This window comes from Gossypium arboreum, chromosome 4 (genome assembly GCF_025698485.1).
Source record: "Gossypium arboreum isolate Shixiya-1 chromosome 4, ASM2569848v2, whole genome shotgun sequence".
In the NCBI taxonomy this organism is placed as follows: Eukaryota; Viridiplantae; Streptophyta; class Magnoliopsida; order Malvales; family Malvaceae; genus Gossypium; species Gossypium arboreum.
Genome location: NC_069073.1, coordinates 45991711 through 46007864, shown reverse-complemented (window position 1 = coordinate 46007864; position 16154 = coordinate 45991711). Strand labels below are relative to the sequence as shown.

Below are 16154 nucleotides of genomic sequence, written 5' to 3'. Positions count from 1 at the left end.
CCTTCGTCAAAGCTACCATCTCAAATTCTTCAAGTTTTCATTTTTTGGACAGGATATCCTTCATGAATTTGACGTAGTTCGGCATTTGCTCAAGTACTTCAACCAAAGGGATGTTGATATGAAGTTGCTTGAGTACGTCTAAGAACTTCTTGAATTGAATTGAATCTCCTGCTTCTGCTTTTGAAGTCTTTGAGGGTAGGGTGGTGGTGGTTTCTTTACTGGAACTGGTTGATTCTTCTTCTGTGGTAATTCTGCATCTAACAGAGTTATTACTTGATCAAAATTAGTTGGTTCTAAAATTACCTTATCAGGTTTTGTAGATTCTGGTTCTTGTGAAACTGGAATTTTAACACTTGGTTAAACTTCCTCTGAATATTGAGCGTCAGCTTACTCTTTTTCAGCTTCGATGGTGTTGGGCTCTACTGTCTTTCCACTCCTTAATGTCAATGCTTTGCAATGCTCCTTCCCCGGATCCCTCGGATTCTTCGTATCACTAGGTAAAGCACCTCGTGGTCAATTCTTGAGTTTAATAGCAAGCTGGCCCACTTGATTCTCCAAATTCCTTAGAGTGGCATCATTTTTCGCCATGTATGCCTTCAATAATTCTCTAAGCTATTAGATGATTTAGATTGAGCTGGTTCTTGAACTTGTTTAGGGAAACTAGGGTGCAGGGTTGGTCTAGGTTGGGCGTAAGTGTTACTGGTTCCAGCCTCTTGGTTACTTTAGGTCAAATTGGGGTGATTTCGCTAGGTTGGGTTATAGAAATTGGATTGTAGTTCTTGTCTTCCTCAATTTTGGTTCTGGTTACCCATGTAATATACGGATTCTGGGTTCGATGGACATTCTTCGAACAAATGTCCTTCCCCACAATAAACATAGGCTACATTTTCAAGATGAGTCGGTGGCTATGCTGCAAAACTATTACACCTATTAGTGGTATAAGCATTGAGGATATTAAGGATACCTGAGATCTGAGTGAAGTGACAGCGTCTACTTTATATATTCCAGCAACTCGTCTCCCTGACGTTGCTCGATTGGTTGGCCATTGATAGTTGTTCTGGCGATCCTCTCAATAATTTCATAAGCCTTGTTATAAGACTTAGAAAGGAGAGTACCATTAGCAGAAGCATCCAGCATCATCCTCTTGTGAACATTGAAACCATTATAAAATGCCTCGAGTTGGATGCAATGTGGGATCCCATGATGAGGGCACTTCCATAATAATTCTTTGTACCTTTCTCATGCCTCATACAAGGACTCATCATCCATTTGTTGGAAAGCAGTGATCTTGTTCCTCAACTTAGAATTCTTTCTAGGTGGGAAATACTTCATAAGGAATCCTTCTACTAACTCTTGCCATGTGGAAATTGAATTTGGTGGTGAGTTCAACCAAGCTCGAGCTTTGTCCCTTAGTAAATATGGGAACAACTTCAATCGTAATGCATCTTCAGGTATTCCGGCTAATTTGAAAGAATCGCTCACCTCCATAAATAGTCTTAAGTGTAGGTGAGCATCTTTGGTAGGCATTCCATCGAATTGGCCCACTATCTGAAGCATCTAAAACATGACTGGCTTCAGCTCGAACTATTGTGCCTCAATTTCGAGTCTCCTAATACCTAGATTTAGATCATTAAACACTGGCAAGTGTACCTATCATTAGTAATAAGGATAGGATTTTGAGTAGGGTTTGCTCCGCTTCCTTGATTTGGATATTCAAAGTTCATTTCTTCGGTCCTTCTCTAACTTGCTTGTCTTCTTCGCTATCGGAAAGTCCGTTCAAACTCAGAGTCTACAGGGAGTAAATTGATCATTCGGTTAATACTCATAAACACCTAAAATAATTGATACGTGATATTCGTGACAGGTTTTAAATACTTATAATGAATCGTTCTTGAAACTAACTATTATCACGATGAAGGCAAGTGTACCTATTAACAATAGTATAACTTTAGCAAGAATGGATTATCGAACCCAAAGGAACTAAAATTACTTGTATCAACTTTCTTTTTATTATCTAGCCTAAAAAATAAAAGGGTTTTGTTTAGCTAACTAATTAATTAAACTAAGAAATCACAGAAAAGAAATTTGGGGAAAATACTTTTTGGAAAACTCGATTGATTAAGACAATACCTAAGGAAAAATCCACCTAGACTTCACTTGTTATTTGACTCTAAATCGGACAATTTATTCATTCAACTTGTTCCGAAGACATCCCTAAGTTATATTATTACGTCTAACCCTAGATTGAACAATTGAAATCTCTTTCTAATTAACGCCATAGGGTTGTATTAACTTGATCTATGGATCCCCTTATTAGGTTTCACCCTAATCCGGTAAAATCTTGTCACCCTATCTCTAGGCGCGCAATCAACTCCACTTAATTATGACAAATTTACTCTTAGATAGGGTCTATTCCTCCTCTGAATAAGAGTTTAACTTGAATCAATATCCTGGAATATCAAAACAAGAATTAAGAACACATAATTAAGAACAGGTCAAATATTTATCATACAATTCAGATAATAATAACAAGATCCATCTTAAGTTTCATCCCCCTTAGGTATTTAGGGGTTTTAGTTCATACTTGATAAACGCCAAATTATACATATTTTTACCCCAAATACTTAGCATATTTATGGATGTTTATCACTAGATTTGTGGATTTTGGTACTCTTAATCCAGTTATTTCATGTTTTGTACTCAGGAGAGCACCAAGAGTCAAAAGGAGCCAAAAACTAGCCAAAAAGGGACAAAACTGACCAAATCGAGAAGATGACACGGCCTAAGCCTTGCCACACGGGCTACTTACACGCCCGTGTCTTTCAAAGGTGTCGACCAAGGTTTTTACGATTCACACGGCCTGGCTATTAACCCAATCGGCCGTGTGCAATTTAACGGATCGAACACGACCTGGCAAACACGTCACACAGCCGTGGCACACGGGCGTGTCCCTTTTTCAAAGAGTTGTATTTTACACGGAAAAGGATACTTAGGGAGGAAGAAAGCCAATCCAAAGCCTATATAAACACCCTAAGTATGACTTAGAAGGGGGCCTCTTCCAGAACTATTTTGGAATACAGAACCACACACTAGGAAATACTTGAAGGAAGCCAGACGATCCATCCCAAAAGTCGAAGCTACTCCAAGACTGAAGATCTCTCTCAGAATTCCTACAGGGGTTTTAGAGTTTTCTTTATGTTTTGTTATTTTCATACTTTTGAGATGTACTCTTATCTTATTATGAACTAAACCCCTTAGATACCTATGGCGGTTGAAACCTATGATGGATCTTGTTATTATTATCTGAATTGTATGATAAATACTTGATTTGTTCTTAATTATGTGTCTTAATGCTTGAGTTAATATTTTTGGTATTAATTCATGAATTGATGTGCTTATGCAGAGGAGCAAAAGTCCCTGTCTAAGAGTAGATTTGGCATAATTAAGCAGAGTTGATCGAATGCCTAGAAATAGGGTTACGAGATTTTGCCAGATTAGGGTGAAACCTAATATGGGAATCCATAGATCGATTTACTGCTTCCCTAGGGGTTTTAATTAAGAAAGAAATTTCGATTAATTCAGTTGAGGGTTAGACATTATTAGTCTCAAAAGGGATAATAACATAGGTTAGGGAGTCTCACGGATCAAGTCATGTGAATAAATCGTCTGGTTCAGAGTCAGATAACAAGTGAAATCTAGGTGGATTCCTCCTTGGGTGTCGTCTTTATCAAATTAATTTTATTCAAGTCTTTTTCCAACTCTTCTCTTTACTTTATTTTAATTAGTTAATTAGTTTAGTTAATTAGTTTAATAAACAACCCCTTTTTATTTCTAGGTTAGATAATAAAAAGATAGTTATTACTAGTACTTTTGGTTCCCTTGGTTACGATAACCCGGTCTTGCCATTACTATACTATTGTTCGATAGGTGCGCTTGCCTTTTCGTCATGATAATAGTTAGTCGAGGTTTGATCTTTATTATAAATATTTATTACTTGTTATGAACCGCGCGATCAAGTTTTTGGTGTCGTTGCAAGGGAACTAAGATATTAGGAACACTAAATTTTTATTACTTTAGCCATTTATTTTTCTTGCAATTTAATTTAATTTAATTTTATTATTCTTATTATTATTTATTAATTTACTTTTTCTTTCTCTTGACAGGTTTTTATAGTTTATGACTAGAAGAAACCCGTCGGGACCATTACTTTTTGATGAAGAAATCGATCGTACAGTTCATAGAAATCAAAGAGAAATAAGGCGTAGCTTAAGATACACGGAGAACGAGCAAAAAGATGATACTCAACCCCCAACCAAAAGAGATGGTTGAAAACCAAGACAATCAGCTACCTCCTGCAATTGTGGCTAATCAAAATCTTGCTCCACGTACTATGTATGATTATGCTAAACCTTCTCTAACAGGAACTGAATCTAGCATAGTTAGACCTGCTGTAGCTACAAATACTTTTGAATTAAAACCTAACACTATTCAGATGATAAGTAGTTTGTTCAGTTTGATGGTTTGCAGGATGAATATCCTAACGCTCACTTAGCAAATTTCCTGGAATTTTGCGATACATTCAAAATCAAATGGCGTCTTTGATGATGTCATTCGTCTTCGATTATTCCCCTTTTCATTGAGGAACAAAGCTAAATAGTGGTTGAACTCATTACCATGAGGGTCAATTACTAGTTGGGAACAAATGACCGAGAAATTTTTACTAAAATATTTTTCGCTGGCTAAAATGGCTAAATTACGTATTGATATCTCTTCTTTTGTGCAGATGGATTTAGAAACACTTTACGATGCATGGGAGAGATACAAAGACTTATTGAGAAGGTGCCCTCACCATGGGTTACCGTTTTGGCTGCAAGTACAAACATTTCACAATGGTCTAAATCCCTTGACCCGGCAAATGGTTGACGCAGCTGCTGGCAAAACCATCAACAATAAAACATCGGAAGATGCCTATGAGTTTATAGAGGAGATGTCACTGAATAACTATCAGTGGCAAGTTATGAGGACTAAGCCAACGAAAATAGCCAACGTTTATAACATCGACTCAGTCACCATGCTCTCTAATCAGGTAGAACTTCTCAATAAAAAAAATTGATGGTTTACTTGGTTCTATGCAGGTACATCAAGTAATGAGGTGTGACTCAAGTGGCGGAGGTGTGCATACAGAATCTCAATCCTTCAACACTCCAACCGAAAAAGAACAACTCAACTATATGGGTAATAATAACTTTAGATCTCAAAATAACCCATACAGTAATACTTATAATGCAGGTTGGAGGAACCACCCAAATTTCTCATGGGGTGGTCAAGGAATTCAAAAGCCACAAAATCCTCAAGGTTTTCAACAGCCACCTTATCAACAAGAGAAGAAACCGAACCTTGAAGAGATGCTCTCTAAATTCATCTCAATATCAGAAACTCATTTGCAAAATACTGAGACAACACTTAAAAATCAACAAGCATCGATCCAAGGGCTCGAAACTCAGATAGGCCAGCTATCCAAACTAATCTCCGAATGACCACAAGGTAGCTTACCAAGTAATACTGAATCTAACCTAAGGGAACACCTCAATGCAATTAGCACTCAAGATGACGAAGGAGTCGTGGAGCCTGAAACAGAACCAAGGCAAGAAACAGTGGTAAGCAAAAGGAGAGATGAGGTAGATCAAAATACAAACAAACCAGTGACTATCAAATATGAACCTCGTGTGCCATACCCTAACACGACAAGGAAAGACCGCCCAGACGAACAATTCGGTAAATTCCTTAAACTTTTGAAAAAATTACATATTAACATACCGTTTATTGAAGCTTTGTCGCAGATGCCAAATACAATGAAATTTTTAAAAGAGCTTTTAATAAATAAGCGGAAGTTGGACGAAGCATCGCATGTGGAGCTAAACGCAGTTTGCTCAGCTATTCTACAGAATAAGCTACCCCACAAATTGAAAGATTCAGGGAGTTTTACAATTCCTTGTTTAATTGGTAGTTTAGATATAAGTCATGCATTAGCTGATTTAGGGGCTAGTATTAACATAATGCCTTACAAAATGTTTAAGCAACTAGGTCTTAGGAAACCTAAACAAACTAGGATGAGCATTCAATTGGCAGATAAAACTATAAGTTTCTCTAAGGGTATTATTGAAGATGTACCCGTGAAAGTAGATAAGTTCATATTTCTCGTTGATTTCGTTGTTCTAGACATAGAGGAGGATAATAACACCCCTTTGATTTTAGGAAGGCCCTTTTTAGCAACTGCTGAAACAATTATTGATGTTGGTACAGGTGAGCTTACACTTCGTGTGGGAGACAAAACGATCACCCTTCAAGCTCGTACTTCTGGCATCACATTGAACAGTGAAGGTAATGGTCTACACCAGTCTACTAAAACTGACAATATGACAAAACCTACTTTGCAAGAATTGAGTTTCAAAGAAGTTCACGAGCCATGTTCTAAGGATGATAGAGGACACATTCATGAAGAACGAAGGCTACGGATAGAGGAGCTAGACGAATGGCGAGCACACAAACCAAGAACACATGATAAACCAAAACTACGCCAAAACAAGCCCGATACCTCTCCTAATCAACTTAAGGTTGGCCATAAAGTCTTACTAGATGCCGCAGATCCCCATATTGTCACTACCACACTGAATGAGGAAATCCCTCTGATGGTACTCAGTATTTTTCCATTCGGTACGGTAGAGGTGAATCACCCAAAGTTCTGCACTTTTAAGGTAAATAACACCCGATTAAAACCCTATTTTGATGAGGTTGATAGCAGGAATGAGGAGTATAAACTCCTTGAACCACCCTGACCATTCACTAGAGAGGTAAGTCGAGCTTAGATTATAAATAAGTGCTTCTCAGGAGGCAACCCGAGCACTAACATATTTTGATTTCTTTATTTTTAAATTCTAACAAGTTAAACCATTAACTTTATCGTTGAATTGCAAAGTTTTTCAGCACACACGGCTAGGAACACGGGCGTGCCTAAAGCTGTGGACAAACAAGGGAAGAGATACAGAAGTGCGATATGGCCGTGTGACAGTCAGACATGACTTCCCCAAAACACGGGATGCGATAAACCCCCACAGCCGTGCGACATGGCCGTGGATGAACTTCATAGGTGAACACAAATGTAGGGATGGAACAACACGGGCGTGCCAGGGGCAAGGCTCAATTCTGTTTCTTCGACACGGGTGTGATACACGCCTGTGCCTTCAAGCCGTGGACAACAATACACGGGCATGGTACCCTAACACACGGGCGTGGGTGAAGAGAACAAAGCTAGGAATGGCCGTGCGACATGGCCGTGTGCCACACACGCCCAGGACACACGGGCGTGGGATAGTAGCCGGGCACAACCTAAATCGCAAAATTAAAAAATCACGGGCTCACCCTCAGAGTACACGGGTGTGGCCCTAGGCCGTGTGACCCTCTCCTATATAAGCAAACCACTATTCATCTTCTTCCTCCTTTCAAACCCTAGCCAAAATCTACCCCTCCCCAATCCCTAATCCCTATTCCTGCCACCATTCCCCAAATTCTCACTTCCCCAACCCCTAAACCACCCTCAAATCCACCCCCTGCATCAATCCTCACTTTTCCCTCTCTTTTCCCTCACTTTTTCCTCCACATAGCTATACACTCACGCTCCACGCTCGTGCTCGCCATCAACACGCCCGTGCACCGCCCTACAGTAGTTTTTGGTTCACTTTCTCAACCTTGTTTTTCCAATTTGTGTTCCTACATTAGTATTCTATATGCTTTACAAAGATATCGTTAATATTACCAATTTGTTCTAATTAAGTTAGGAATTTGCTTTAGTATTTTCTATATTTAAATTGTTTAAGCTTTTAAATAACATATACTAGTTCTAGGATTCTTGCTTAACCGATGATGCATTTTTTTATCTCAGTATATGTTTTTGAATAATCATATAAACTTTTCACCTCTCGCTTGATATTGATAAATGTTAACACATCTTGAAACTACTATATCAATGCTTCTACAATTTCAGGTACATTATGTCATCATCGAGATGCAAGAAGGTCGCGGTCCCATCCTTAAAGAGATGTAGGGGACCGGGTTCTTCCTCTGTACGTGCTACAGCCGAAGTTCGGCACCCATTCCTTGAGTTTACGCAAGGTTCGCAAAAGGAGCTATTTCAGATACTACGCGCATGACCCCTCACTACAGGTCGCTACATCGACTGGGCTACCGTAGAGTAAGTCCAGGTAGCTGATGCGATCCGCGCCCTCCTATCCACAGACCCATAGGAACGGTTTTTCGCTATTACTGAGCCCACTTATTTAGAGCTAACTTTAGAATTATGATCTACTTTTCATTTACAGGTGGTATGATGAAAATTGACGACCTCGGCACCATTCACTTCCGATTAGGCGGTCTAGTTTGCGCGAGGAGTGTCCCAGAGTTTGGAGTTGCTCTGGGACTTTACATCGATGAGTTTATGGATGAGGAGGACATGAATACACTACCACGCAATATCCACATTTCTTCCTCCTTGTGCTGGAAGGCTTTGGCACCACTTTCTTCCACTTACGACCCCAACCGCTCGAAAGCCTCAGCTCTCCCCCCTTCTCTACGATATCTCTATGCCATATTGGCACACACCTTGAGAGGAAGGAGAGAGAGCACCGACATCGTCACCACCCACGACGCCTACTATTTATGGTGCATGGCGGATGCATATGTGACTAACTTGGCATATTTCATTGCTTTCGCCATTCGCCATCAGACCGAACGGCATAGGAAGGGAGTAATCTCTATCGACCCCTATGTGACGTGCCTTACCAGATATTTCGGCCTCCTCAACACCGTGGCCCAGTCGTCAGCGCTTACATTGATAGGTCAGATGTCCCCACAGGGCATCACGACTATGTTACACATGAGGATGATTGAGCGCCGACGTAGGACCGATCCTCCTCAGTACCGTCTCACTCATGCCATTGATGAGGAGGATCTTGAGGACATTCCTAATAATGTCCCCCCACAGCACGAGGAGCCTCCTACCACGCCACCTAGGGAATGACCAGTTCATGCGGCTGCTTCATTGGCACACCTTTCCAACCGACTCGCTCACTTTGAGCAGTATTGCACTACACAGTTTGAGATGATTCACGAGCGAGATCGACGACGTGATAGACAAATGGACGACATGCAGGCTATGATGCAGCAGTTGTGCCAGTACTTCCACATCGCCACTCCAGTGCCACCACCTGAGGGTCCCACTGACGAGGATCATTGAATCCTCTTATCTTTTTATTTTTATTTTTATTTTTATTTTTATTTTTATTTTTATTTTTATTTTCATTTCAATTTTATTATTTCCTTTTGAAAGACATATCTATATTAGTAAATTTTACTTTCTTCATTTCTCTGGAATCTCTAACAAGTAATCCCACTACACTCTCTTCCACACTAACTCTTAATAAGCTCTTCATGATTCTACAGACTTCCAAGAAAAGCTACTAGGAATATTTTACAGAATTAGGAAACAAATAGGGGACAATACCCAACGAGTGCCATGTTCAACGACCCAATTTCTTCATCTAGCCAAGAACAGTGGCAGCTACTACTTTGCCCAAGCTCTCTAGCCTTAGAATCACGCTCCGCATCCATATAACAGGGAGTTTCACCTCTTTCCCTCTTATGACTTTCTTTATTTTGAATAATCTATCTTTGTACATTGAGGGCAATGTACATATTAAGTGTGGGGGGTGAACATGAACATGAAACCTAACGTTTTGTATCATTCTCAAATCCCTGAATTTGGTCTTATGCTTAAGTGATTTTGTCATAATCTTAACCGAATGAATTCTGATTGATCTATAACTATTGTTGATATGTCATGAATTAGATCATGGGAATTATGGATGATCATTTGATTATAGAACATTAGAGAATCGAGCATGATAAGTTGATATTTTGAGAACTAAAACTTTTAGACTATTTTCCTAAATTGAGGTATTATCTTGAAATCTTAAGTACACAGGAATGACATCAAAAACCCAAATTTTTGGTGAGATTTTTGAGCCTTTTTGAGCATATAGCTTTCTTTCTTGCTCACTTCTTTTGTGGTTTGAGTGTGTCAACATTGAACTGTTATTCTAGAACTTGCTTCAATTATACATGTCGAGATCACACGTATGATTTGATATACTGAGATGATAAAGGCACTTAGGATTTAACCCATTTACTCCATAAAAAGCCTTCCCACATAATTAAACCCTTAGTGAACCCCCTTTGAGCCTACTAATTTTTTTTATTGATTAACCTTCATCATTAACCCATTAACCCATTATTGTTGAAATCATCTTTCTTAATTTACCCTTTTTATCGAGATTAAATTTAATATTGTTACCTCACTATGTTCACCATTTTTTGTTACTGAATCATGAAGTATGATTTCTATATTGTATTGACTTGATTTATTCTTAAAAAAAAACTCAGTTTTGTTATTGTAATCCTCAGCAAGCTAAAGTTGTCATGAGCTCATGTAATATAGTTCAAGATATTTGTTTGTGATTCAGTAGTTAAGTTTTTGATAGTGGGGTAATATATTGAAATTATCTCGATTCTAACTTTTGTCTCTTCAGCTTGTATCCATACCTGTAACCTAAACCCCGTTACAACCATGCAAAGACCTTTTGATTAGTGTATCATAACATTTACAAGTGGTGGAGATTTGATTTTCATGCATATGGTAATAACTTCTCATGTTAGACAATCGAATCCTTAATCTTGAACCTGAAACACTTTGAGTGATTTGGGTGAATCTTTAGTGAGGATGTCATCTCTTATATATTTAGGACTAAAGTTAATTACTTAGAGGAAGGAGATTACCTAAGATTTTATTATCAAAATATTCGATTTAGATTGTTTGAGGCTTTTAATGCCCCTATAGTTGAATTCTCACTGTATGATTTTCCATGGAATAGTTTGTAACATTATCAGTAATGATTGTGTGATTGAAAGGAAGGAATTCTAGCAGTAAATGAGAGTTTTGCTTAAGGACAAGCAAATGCTTAAGTGTGGGGGTATTTTATAAACGCCAAATTATACATATTTTTACCCCAAATACTTAGCATATTTATGGATGTTTATCACTAGATTTGTGGATTTTGGTGCTCTTAATACGGTTATTTCATGTTTTGTACTTAGGAGAGCACCAAGAGTCAAAAGGAGCCAAAATGAGCCAAAAAGGGACAAAACGGACCAAATTGAGAAGATGACATAGCCTAAGCCTTGCCACACGGGCTGCTCACACGCTCATGTCTTTCGAGGGTGTCGACTAAGGTTTTCGTGATTCACACGGCCTGGCCATTCACCCACACGGCCGTGTGCAATTTAACGAATCAAACATAGCCTGGTAAACACGTCACAAGGCCGTGGCACACGGGTGTGTCCCTTTTTCGAAGAGTTTTATTTTACATAGAAAAGGATACTTAGGGAGGAAGAAAGCCAATCCAAAGCTTATATAAACACCCTAAGTATCACTTAGAAAGGGCCCTCTTCCAGAACTTTTCTAGAATACAGAACCACACGCCAGGAATTACTTGAAGGAAGCCAGAGGATCCATCCCAAAAGCAGGAGCTACTCCAATACTGAAGATCTCTCTCAGAATTCCTTCAGGGGTTTTAGAGTTTTCTTTATGTTTTGTTATTTTCATAATTTTGATATGTACTCTTACCTTATTATGAGCTAAACCCGTTAGATACCTAAGGGGGTTGAAACCTATGATGGATCTTGTTATTATTATCTAAACTGTATGATAAATACTTGATTTGTTCTTAATTATGTGTCTTAATGCTTGAGTTAATATTCCGGGTATTAATTCATGATTTGATGTGCTTATGCAGAGGAGCAAAAGTCCCTATCTAAGAGTAGATTTGGCATAATTAAGCAGGGTTGATCGAACGCCTAGAAATAGGGTTACGAGATTTTACCGGATTAGGGTGAAACCTAATATGGGAGTCTATAGATCGATTTACTGCTTCCCTAGGGGTTTCAATTAAGAAAGAAATTTCGATTAATTCAATTAAGGGTTAGATGTTATTATTCCTGAAAGGGATAATAACATAGGTTAGGGAGCCTCACGGATCAAGTCAAGTGAATAAATCATCTGGTTCAGAGTCAAATAATAAGTGAAATCTAGGTGGATTCCTCCTTGGGTGTCGTCTTTATCAAATTAATTTCTTCAAGTCTTTTTCCAACTCTTCTCTTTACTTTATTTTAATTAGTTAATTAGTTTAGTTAATTAGTTTAATAAACAACCCCTCTTTATTTCTAGGTTAGATAATAAAAAGATTACTTTTGGTTTCCTTGAGTACGATATCCCGGTCTTACCGTTACTATACTATTGTTCGATAGGTGCTCTTGCCTTTTCGTCGTGATAATAGTTAGTCTAGGTTTTATCTTCATTAAAAATATTTATTACTTGTTACGAATCATGCAATCAATACTAATGAAAGAAAAAATCTCAAAAGAATAAAAATAACAAAACATAAGAAAACCCAAAAACTCCTGAGGGAATTTGAAGGGATATCTTCAGTCTTGATGGTGAATCTGGCTTCTGAGATGGATCGATCAGCTTTTCTTGAGCAATTCCTTGCTCCTTCCTCTCCGTCCTCTGTCTAAGTGCCTCCTCGGGTGTTTAAATAGGCTTTGGAATGCCTAAGAGCCCTCAAAATTGGCCTTTTCCGAATTAGACTAAACTTGGGCTCGGCAGGGACACGCCCGTGTGACACGCCTGTGTACGATTGCTTAAGGCCGTGGTCAAGGCTGTTAAATGGGCACGGGCGTGTGATCTACTCATGTAAATCGTGCTTTGATTTCGTGTGGTCTGCCCGTGTGAGGAAGTTCAGGCCGTGTTGATTTCGTACATTGGCCCATTTCTCATTCCTTTAACTTTCCTATGCTCACCTAAGTATAAAACATGAAATTAAGGCATTAGGAGCATCGAATTGACCAATTTTAAGGAAAAATCATCCATAAAATGTGCTAAGCATGGGATAGAAATATGTTGTAACACCCCAAACTCGGCCTAGACGTTATGGTCGGATCCGACGTGTCACATTGAAGTTTTTAAGAAAACCAATGCCTCTTTCAACGTCCTTCTTAGTGTTTTCAAAGATAGTCTTTGCTAAGTTAATAAAGTGAATGGAAGCTGTGCACCAGGTAGGTATCCGAAATAGAGGAGGTGAGCCATGAAGGCTGCTTAAGTACCAATCCTTTTGATTGGATCCAATCCTAGACATGCCCACAACCATTGCCACACTTTGGTGCTAGGTTAGTTTTGAAAAAAAAAGAGTTGCAATTCATTTAAGTCGATATTTTTGATAAACCGATTAATTGTATCGTTGCGTTTATTTTGAAAACAATTATCATTTTGGAAATGCGCCTAAGTCTAACTCATATTGTTATCGAAAAATATAGGGTATAAAATAAAATAATCCCGAAAAATAATTAAAATGGCCTTATTACAACCCAAAACCAAATAATAATATTAATAAGATAAAACTTATAAAGAAATAAATCAGCTACTTATTGCAATTTAAAGAACCGAAAATAGTAGTGTGGCCATCTCCGAGTCCTCGCAGCTCCAAACCATCTAAGCTTAGGGATTACACTTGCAGTTAGAAACGGGTGAGTTTACGAAAACTCGGTGTGTAATCCCAATAACAAACAAACAGTGAAAACACAGTGTCAGTATAATCTGGGCCAAAGCCCTATTTAGTCTTGGCATATACTGGGCCGAAGCCTTTCGTTTAACAAGTACTGGGCCGAAGCCTTTTCATAAATCATATCACTGGGCCGAAGCCTTATCGTAAATCATATCACTGGGCCAAAGCCTTATCATAAATCATATCTCTGGACCGAAGCCTTTTCATAAATCATATCACTGGGGCGAAGCCTTTACTGTAAACGGTATGGCCCTTAGGCCCATTTCAATATCACATGTAATGTCAATGGATGTATGCAAGCCCATTTTGGGAGACTACTAGACCCACCATCCGCTACTCTCCACCCGTACCAACCAACACACCATATGGGGAATGATTCAACCCACCCAACCAACACACCACTGGCAGCATAGCTGCTTTATCATATATCTAGAGGCCTAGCCTCTTTTAATAACTAGGAAAAACCCTTTTGATAAACTGGGGCAAAGCCCTTTTCGGTAAACTGGGGTAAAGCCCTTTTCGGTAAACTGGGGCATAGCCCTTTTAGCACTTCCTCCATTTATAAAACCCAACCCATGCAACATGTCATGTATGCAAAATGTCATGCCCATATTTGAATCAAACAATCACAGTTAAGTCATTCATATCACCAACATATATTCACAATCAAATCCATCAACCACACAGTCCAAGTCAGTCACTTGCCCACAAGGGCAAAATAGACATTTTTCACATTATAAGGGTAATTTTGTAATTTTACCAAATATCAGGGTTTTCCATGTTCATCAACAATTATCAATATTTTTGAATGTTTAAACAATGATCTTTAACCCACTTTATCAAACTCGGGCTTTTGGGCCCAAAACCTCTAATGGGCCCTACGAATGCCGATTTAGCCCATTAAGCCCACATAATCCAAATTTTACAACAGTACTACCGTGTTAACATGCAACTTTTCCAGATTCCATTTTCTATCAGTTTTACCCAAATGAGCCCGAAGCCCATTAGGCCCGATTCCAGCCCATTGAGGCCCAACTTACCATCGTGCACAAAATTGAGTTCTTACATGTTCCATCGATCCAAACACTGATCTTATTGTATTTATTGCATCTATACCCAAACGCAACATTACAAGTTCCCGAAATACCTGTATTTTAGCATTTCGGCTTCTCAGCAAATATTAATCTAAGCTATTACGAGGGTTAGTACACACCTGTTACGGGTTGAAGTTGGAACGTTTCCAAAATCAATCGCCTACGATAACCACCACCTGTCACTCAAACTTAACTAATCCAATATCAATATATGTAAATCTTAAGCACATCAGTCATACGGAACATAAAGGCATATTCGTCATTTTACCATACAGGGGTATTACGGTCACTTTACCCTACAGGGGCTTTACGATCACTTTACCCTATAGGGGCTTTGCGGTCTTTTTACCTAATAGGGGTATTTTAGTCATTTCACCCTACAAGGGTATTTTGGTAAATCTACAAACCAAAGGTATTTCATTAATTTTGTAAACCAATGGTATTTCTATAATTTTTAGAAAGTCAAAGGTATTTATGTAATTTTGTAAATCAGGAGTATTTTGGTAATTTTACAAATTGAGGGTGTTTCAGTAATTTCACAAACCAGTGGTATTTTGGTAATTTTACAAACTAGGGGTATTTTGGTAATTTTACAAACTAGGGGTATTTTAGCAATTTTACAGACTAGGGTATTTTGGTAATTTTTACTGATCGAGGGTATTTTGGTAATTTTGTAAACCAAGGGTATTTTAGTAATTTTGTAAATCGAGGGTAAAACAGTAATTCTATAAAGCAATGGTAAAATAGTAATTCTATAAATCGAGGGTAAAACGGTAATTCTGTAAATCGAGGGTAAAACGGTAATTATGTAAATTGGGGGTACTTTGGTAATTTTACAAGTCGAGGGTATTTCAATAATTGGTAAACTAAAGTATTCTAAACATGGATAACAATACTAATGGACCTAAAGCCCATTCTCGGCCCAAAAGGGCCCACACGCTCGTGTGGCCCTTCGCGGCCCGAAGTAGCCATCCTACAGCTAAAGTAGTAAGAAATACACACCTGATAGGAGACTGGAGTTAATCCACGCTCCGAGCACGCCATACAGTGAAAGGGATCAGCCAAGAAAGGTACCTCTACTCTCCTCATAGTTCCCTCTATTTAAAGCCAGCTTCGCATCCCCTCTTATGTTAGCTTTCCGATGTGGGATCCTTCCAACATCAGAGTTTAAATTCAACACCAACTCTTGCCACCCCCTGTTAGCAAAATAAATGCTCCTTGCTTACCATGGGATTCGAACCCATGCCTCCCCTCAGATGCTCCACACGCTACTTGCCACTAAGCCACAAGGCTTTTTGTGTCATATTTTATCCCCAATTAATTATAAGGTTTA

The 16154-nt window shown here is 38.7% G+C and overlaps 2 non-coding genes across 2 annotated transcripts; one reads left to right on the top strand and one right to left on the bottom strand.

The window, feature by feature from the left end:
• The first annotated feature begins 1195 nt into the window (after positions 1-1195).
• Positions 1196-1302, top strand: LOC128292105 (small nucleolar RNA R71). Its single transcript, XR_008282090.1, has one exon. It is a non-coding gene; the product is annotated as a small nucleolar RNA R71 (small nucleolar RNA).
• A 3448-nt stretch (positions 1303-4750) lies between these two features.
• LOC128292439 (small nucleolar RNA R71) lies at positions 4751-4857 on the bottom strand. Its single transcript, XR_008282424.1, has one exon. It is a non-coding gene; the product is annotated as a small nucleolar RNA R71 (small nucleolar RNA).
• Positions 4858-16154: the final 11297 nt, after the last annotated feature.